This window comes from Arachis hypogaea, chromosome 5 (assembly GCF_003086295.3).
Source record: "Arachis hypogaea cultivar Tifrunner chromosome 5, arahy.Tifrunner.gnm2.J5K5, whole genome shotgun sequence".
Taxonomy (NCBI): domain Eukaryota; kingdom Viridiplantae; phylum Streptophyta; class Magnoliopsida; order Fabales; family Fabaceae; genus Arachis; species Arachis hypogaea.
Window position 1 is genome coordinate 80806101 of NC_092040.1, and position 8150 is coordinate 80814250.

General features: G+C 37.4%; 1 non-coding gene across 1 annotated transcript; it reads right to left on the reverse strand.

Moving 5' to 3' along the window:
* Positions 1-1829: 1829 nt before the first annotated feature.
* On the reverse strand, positions 1830-1937 carry LOC112804348 (small nucleolar RNA R71). Its single transcript, XR_003202957.1, has one exon. It is a non-coding gene; the product is annotated as a small nucleolar RNA R71 (small nucleolar RNA).
* Positions 1938-8150: the final 6213 nt, after the last annotated feature.

An 8150-nucleotide genomic window follows, 5' to 3' on the forward strand; every position in this document is an offset into this window, starting at 1 on the left:
TGGTGTCAATTGCATGTTTCCATTTTTCTTGCATTTTTCAAAAATATATGCATTGTATTCTTCATTGATCTTCAAGTTGTTCTTGATGATCTTCCTTGCTCTGATCTTTAAATTCTCCTGTTTTTGTGTCTTTTGTTGTTTTTCATATGCATTCTCAAATTGTTAGTGTCTCTAGTATGAAAATTTCTAAGTTTTGGTGTCTTGCATGTTTTTTTTCTTTTCTTAAAAATTTTCAAAAAAAAATTATGTCTTTTCAAGTCAATAATACAGAGAATTGAAGATTCAGAACATACAGCAGATGTATCACAGAGAAAAAGCTGGGCGTTTAAAATGCCCAGTGAAGAATGAATTCTGGCGTTTAAACACCAGTTAGGGTACCTGGCTGGGCGTTTAACGCCCAAGGAGGTAGCCAAGTGGGCGTTAAACGCCAGAACGGATACCATTCTGGGCGTTTAACGCCAGGATAGCACTAAGGAGGAAGTTTTGTTTTCATTCCAAATCTTTTTCAATTTTTCAAGTTTTAAAACTAATTTTTCAAAATCTTATCTTTTTCATATCCTCTCATATCAATCATATATTTTTCAAAATCAAATCTTTTTCATTTTTCTTTTAATATTTTCGAAAATCCTTGCTAACAATTATTGTTGTGAATTTCAAGTTTGTTACTTTCTTATTAAGAAGGGTTCAATATTTGAATTTTAGAATCATATCTTTTAATTTATTGTTAATCAAGTCATCAATTTTAAAAATCAAATCTTTTTCAACCATATCTTTTCAATCATATCTTTTTAAAAATCAAATCTTTTTCAAAAATTTGTTTTTCAATCATATCTTTTCAAACATATCTTTTTCAATCAAATCTTTTTCAAATCATACCTTTTTCAAATTTTGATTTCAAAAATCTTTTCTAACTTCTTATCTTTTCAAAATTTGATTTTTAAATCTTTTCACTAATTCTCATCTTTTTCAAAACCACCCAACCACTTCTCTCTCTCTAATTTTCAAAAACCATTAACTTTTTCAAAAATCTTTTTTTAATTAATTGTTTTAAACTCTAATTTTATTTTATTTAAAAATTTTTCGAAAATTCCCTCTCTCATCTCTTTCTATTTAATCACTAACACTCCTCTCTTAATAATTCGGACCCTCTCTCTCTCTCTCTCTCTATAAGTTTGAATTATTCTCTCCACCTCATCCTTCTATTCTTCTTTTCCTCTAACACATCAAGGAATCTCTATACTGTGACATAGAGGACTCCATACTTTCTTCATTTTCTTCTCTTTCATATGAGTAGGAATAAAGATAAAGGCATTCTTGTTGAAGCTGATCCTGAACCTGAAAGGACTCTGAAGAGGAAGTTAAGAGAAGCTAAAGTAGAATTCTCTGGAGAGGAACTAGCAAAAATTTTCGAAAAAGAAGAAGATATGGCAACCGAAAATAACAATAATGCCAACAATGCAAGGAAGGTGCTTGGTGACTTTACTGCACCTACTTCCGACTTCTATAGGAGAGGCATCTCTATTCCTGCCATTGGAGAAAACAACTTTGAGCTTAAGCCTCAATTAGTTTCTCTAATGCTACAGAATTGCAAGTTTCATGGACTTCCATTGGAAGATCCTCATCAGTTCTTGGCTGAATTTTTGCAAATCTGTGACACTGTTAAGACGAATGGAGTTGATCCCGAGGTCTACAGACTTATGCTTTTCTCTTTTGCTTTAAGAGACAGAGCTAGTATATGGTTGAACTCACAACCTAGAGACAGCCTGAACTCTTGGGAAAAGCTGGTCAATGCCTTTTTAGCTAAATTCTTTCCACCTCAAAAGATGAGAAAGCTTAGAGTGGAAGTTCGAACCTTCAAACAAAAGGAAGGTGAATCCCTCTATGAAGCTTGGGAAAGATACAAGCAATTGATTAGAAGGTGTCCTTCTGACATGCTTTCAGAATGGAGCATCATAGGTATCTTCTATGATGGTTTGTCTGAGTTATCCAAGATGTCACTGGACCATTCTGCAGGTGAATCTTTTCATCTGAAGAAAACACCTGCAGAAGTCCAGGAACTCATTAAAATGGTTGCAAATAACCAGTTCATGTAAACTTCCGAAAGAAATCCTGTGAACAATAGGATAACTCAGAAGAAAGGAGTTCTTGAGATTGATACTCTGAATGCCATATTGGCTCAGAACAAAATATTGACTCAGCAAGTCAATATAATTTCTCAGAATCTGAATGGATTGCAAGCTGCATCTGGCAGTGCTAAAGAAGCCTCCTCTGAAGGAGAAGCTTATGACCCTGAGAATCCTGCAATGGAAGAGGTAAATTACATGGGAGAATACTATGGAAACACCTACAATTCTTCATGGAGGAATCACCCAAATTTTTCATAGAAGGATCAACAGAAGCCTCAACAAGGCTTCAATAACAATAATGATGGGAGAAACAAGTTTGGCAATAGCAAACCTTTCCCATCATCTTCTCAGCAACAGACAGAGAATTCTGAGTAGAGCGTCTCTAGCTTAGCAAACATAGTCTCTAATCTATCTAAGACTACACTAAGTTTCATGAATGAAACAAGATCCTCCATTAGAAATTTAGAGGCACAAGTGGGTCAGCTAAGTAAGAGAGTTACTGAAACTCCTCCTAGCACTCTCCCAAGCAATACAGAAGAAAATTCCAAGAGAGAGTGCAAGGCCATAACCACGTCCAACATGTCCGAACCTGTGGAGGAGGGAAAGGCAGTGATTCCCAGTGAGGAAGACCTCATGGAACGTCCACTGACCACTAGGGAGTTCCCCTCTGAGAAACCAATAGAATCTGAGGCTCATACAGAGACCATAGAGATTCTATTGAACATACTTCTGCCATTCATGAGCTCTGATAAGTATTCTTCCTCTGAAGAGGATGAAGACATTACTGAAGAGCAAGTTGCTAAGTACCTTGGAGCAATCATGAAGCTGAATGCCAAGTTATTTGGTAATGAGACTTGGGAGGACGAATCCCCTTGCTCATCAACGAACTAAGTGCATTGGCTCAGGTGAAAATACCTCAAAAGAAACCTGATCCCGGAAGGTTCTTAATACCTTTCACCATAGGCACCATGACCTTTGAGAAGGCTCTGTGTGACCTGGGGTCAGGCATAAACCTCATGCCATTCTCTGTAATGGAGAAATTGGGAATCTTTGAGGTACAAGCTGCAAGAATCTCACTAGAGATGGCAGACAAATCAAAGAAACAGGCTTATGGACTTGTAGAGGATGTCTTGGTGAAGGTTGAAGGCCTTTACATCCCTGCTGACTTCATAGACACTGGGAAGGATGAGGATGAATCCATCATCCTTGGCAGACCCTTCCTATCCACAGCAAAAGCTGTGATTGATGTTGACAGAGGAGAGTTGGTCCTTCAAGTGAATGAGGACTACCTTGTGTTTAAGGCTCAAGGATCTCCTTCTGTACTAATGAGTGGATATTTTATACACATTTTGGGGGTATTTTCATATAGTTTTTAGTAGGATCTAGCTACTTTTTAGTATATGTTTATTAGTTTTTATGAAAAAATCATATTTCTGGACTTTACTATGAGTTTGTATGTTTTTCTGTTATTTTAGATACTTTCTGGCTAAAATTGAGGGACTTGAGCAAAAATCTGATTTAGAGGCTGAAAAAGAACTGCAGATGCTGTTGGATTCTGACCTCCCTGCACTCGAAATGGATTTTCTGGAGCTACAAAAGCCTGATTGGCGCGCTCTTAATTGCGTTAGAAAGTAGACGTCCTGGGCTTTCCAGCAATATATAATAGTTCATACTTTGCTCGAGTTGTGATGACGCAAACTGGCGTTTAACGCCAACTTTCCACCCTATTCTGGCGTTAAACGCCAGAAACAGGATACAAGCTGGAGTTAAATGCCCAAACTGGCACAAAAGCTGGAGTTAAATGCCAAGAATAGCCTCTACACGTGAAAGCTTCATTGCTCAGCCCAAACACACACCAAGTGGGCCCCGGAAGTGGATTTCTGCACTATCTATCTTAGATTACTCATTTTCTATAAACCTAGGTTACTAGTGGAGTATAAAAACTACTTTTAGAGATTCATTCAGGAACTCATGACATTTTACATCTGAATTTGTATCTTTGATGGCATGAGTCTCTAAACCCCATGGTTGGGGGTGAGGAGCTCTGCTGTGTCTCGATGAATTAATGCAATTACTTCTGTTTTCTATTCAATCACGCTTGTTTTCTATTCTAACATATTCATTCGCACTTCAACATGATGAATGTGATGATCCATGACATTCATCACCATTCTCAGCCTATGAACGCGTGCTTGACAACCACTTCCATTCTACCTTAGATTGAATGTATATCTCTTGGGTTCCTGGTTCACGAGTTTGACTGCCTCTCCTGACAATAGAGCATTCAAATCCGTGAGATCAGAGTCTTCGTGGTATAAGCTAGAATCAATTGGTAGCATCCCTGAGATCCAGAAAGTCTAAACCTTGTCTGTGGTATTCCGAGTAGGATCCGGGTAGGGATGACTGTGATGAGCTTCAAACTCATGAATGCTGGGTGCAGTGACACTGTGCAAAAGGATCAATGGATCCTATTCCAACAATAGTGAGAACCAACAGATGATTAGCCATGTACATGGACCCTTTTCACTGAGAGGATGGCTGGTAGCCATTGACAATGGTGATCCACCAACATACAACTTGCCATGGAAGGAAAAATTGTCGGGGATTGGTCAAGTTTGAACAACTGACGGTTTATTTTGTTGCTTAGATTATGAAAAATTGTCTTTTGTTAGTTTAGAGTCTCCTTATTTTCTTTTCAAAAATTTTCAAAAATCTTATTTTTCCTAGTTAATTTTCTAATTTTACTTGAGTCTAGTTTCATGTTTTAAGTTTGGTGTCAATTTCATGTTCTTATTTGTTCTTCATATTTTCGAATTTGTGTCCATTGTTCTTTCTTGATCTTCGAGTTGTTCCTGTTTATTTTTGTTTGATCTTTAGTTTTTCTTGTTTTGTGTCTTTCCCTTTTTTTCTTGTGATTTTTTAAAAGTTCAAAAAGATTTTTCAAGAAAATACTTTTTCTTTCATAACTCAGTTGGTTAGAGCTTTGGCTTATGTTTTTTGTATCTTCTTTTCAAAAATAATTTTTCTTTGATTAAATCTTGTGCCAAATTTTAAGTTTGGTGTTCTCTTGTTAATTTTTCTTTAGTTTTCAAAAATTTTATTTTGGTTTTCTAAAAATTTTAGGTTTGGTGTTCTTTCTTTTTGTTCTTGTTGTTCTTGTGAGTCTTCAAAGTGTTCTTGAGTCTTCTTTGTGTTTTGATCTTAAAATTTTGAAGTTTCGTGTTCCTTGGTGTTTTCCCTCCAAAATTTTCAAAAACAAGGAGCATTAGATCTGAAAATTTTAAGTCTTGTGTCTTTTGTGCGTTTTTCTCTTTCATAATATTCAAAAAAATAAAAAATATCTTTTCCTTTAATTGCTCATAATTTTCGAATTCATTAGGTTGATTTGGTCAAAATTTTTAAAATCATATCTTTTTTCAAAAACTCCTAACCACTTCCTCTCTCCTCATTCTTTTTCGAAAATCCTCATAAAATATTTTCAAATTCTTTTTTATTTTATTTTATTATTTAATATCCATTTTATTATATAATAAAATAAATAAAATAAATCCACATCATCTCCCTTTCTCCATCATGGACCTAAGTAGAAATGAACAGTCGAGAAAGACTCTGGGGTCATATGCTAACCCTACTACTGCTTCATATGGGAGTAGTATCTATATACCCTCCATAAGAGCTAACACTTTTGAGCTAAATCCTCATCTCATTATCATGGTGCAACAAAATTGCCAGTATTCCGATCTCCCACAAGAGGAACCTACTGAGTTTTTGGCACAGTTCTTACAAATTGCTGACACAGTACGTGATAAGAAAGTGGATTAGGATGTCTACAGATTATTACTGTTTCCATTTGCTGTAAAAGACCAAGCTAAGAGGTGGTTAAATAACCAACCCAAGGCCAGCATAAGAACATGAAAACAGTTGTCAGACAAATTCCTAAATCAATATTTCCCTCCAAAGAGGATGACACAGCTAAGGCTGGACATCCAAGGCTTTAAGCAAGAGAATAATGAATCTCTTTATGATGCCTGGGAGAGGTACAGAGAGATGCTAAGGAAATGCTCCTTTGAAATGTTTTCAGAGTGGGTGCAGTTAGACATCTTCTACTACGGGCTCACAGAAAAAGCTCAGATATCTCTACACCACTCAGCTGGTGGATCTATACACATTAGGAAGACAATTGAAGAGGCTCAAGAGCTTATAGATACGGTTGCTAGAAATCAGCATCTGTAATTAAATAGTGAGTCCTCCGTGAAAGAAGAAGCTAAGACAATATCAACTAACTTTAGTCCTCAGGAACAAGCTGCTGAACTCAATCAACAACTATCTTCTATAACAAAATAGTTAGCAGAATTTAAGGAGATGCTACAAGAAACCAAAAATGCTAATAAGGCTATGGAATCACAATTGAATCATACAAAATAGTAGTTATCAAAATAGCTAACAGAAGAGTGCCAAGCAGTTCGATTAAGAAATGAAAAAACATTAAATACCTCAACTCAAAGCAGCAAAAAGCCAAGAAAAGAACAACTGACAGAGGATGAGCAAACTGCCACCCAAAATCCCTCTGAGGGCAGTAAGAGCCCAGATAGGAATGATTCTGGCATTCAAACGCCAGAAAAGGTTGAAAAACTTGCGTTAAATGCCTAGTGGATGCCCAGCTCTAGCGTTCAAACGCCAGAAAGGGGTGAAAAGTTGGCGTTGCCAGTTCTGGCGTTCAAATGCCAGAAAAGGGTAGGAATCTGGCGTTAAACGCCCATTCCTCCTCCTATCCTGGCGTTCAAATGCCAATGAGGAATCAGACACCTACAAGTGCTGATAATAACTCCCTCAAGAAGGCTTCTCAACCTGCCTCTGTAGGAAATATACCTGCAGCAACCAAGGTTGAAGAATACAAAGCTAAAATGCCTTATCCTTAGAAACTCCGCCAAGTGGAACATAATAAACAATTTGCCTGCTTTGCAGACTATCTTGGGACTTTTGAAATCAAGATTCCGTTTGTAGAGGCACTTGAGCAAATACCCTCTTATGCTAAGTTCATGAAAGAAATCTTAAGTCATAAGAAGGATTGGAGAGAAACTGAAAAAGTCTTTCTCACTGAAGAATGTAGTGCAGTCATCTTAAAGAGCTTATCAGAGAAGCTTAAGGATCCTGGGAGCTTTATGATACCATACACATTGGAGGGTACTTGTACCAAGACAGCTTTTTGTGATCTTGGGGCAAGTATTAACCTAATCCCTACATCCACTATCAGAAAGCTTGGCTTGACTGAAGAGGTCATACCAACCCGGATTTGTCTTCAACTTGATGATGGCTCCATTAAATATCCATCAGGCGTAATTGAGGACATGATTGTCACAGTTGGGCCGTTTGTCTTTCCCACTGACTTTGTAGTGCTGGAAATGGAGGAGCACAAGAGTGCAACCCTCATTCTAGGAAGACCTTTCCTAGCAACTAGATGAACACTCATTGACGTCCAAAAAGTGTAAGTGACCCTGAGAGTCAATGAGGATGAGTTTAGATTGAATGTTGTTGAAGCAATGAAGCATCCAGACACATCAAAGGACTGCATGAGAGTTGATATTATTGACTCCCTGGTAAAGGAGATCAGCATGGCTGAGAGTCTCGAATCAAAGCTAGAGGACATCTTTAAAGATGTTCAGCCTTATCTAGAAGTACCAGAGAAAATAAAAGAAACTCTGAAATATGCATTTTTGGGAGAAGGTAACACTTTTCCTGTAATCATAAGCTCTGCTTTAGAGCCACAGGAAGAGAAAGCACTAATTCAGGTGCTAAGGACACACAAGACAGCTCTTGGGTGGTCCATTAGCGATCTTAAGGGCATTAGCTCTGCCAGATGCATGCACATGATCCTACTAGAGGATAATGCCAAGCCAGTGGTTTAACCACAAAGGCGGCTGAATCCAGCCATGAAGGAGGTGGTGCAGAAAGAGGTCACTAAACTACTAGAGGCTGGGATTATTTATCCTATTTCTGATAGCCCCTGATGAATGAGATTTGCTC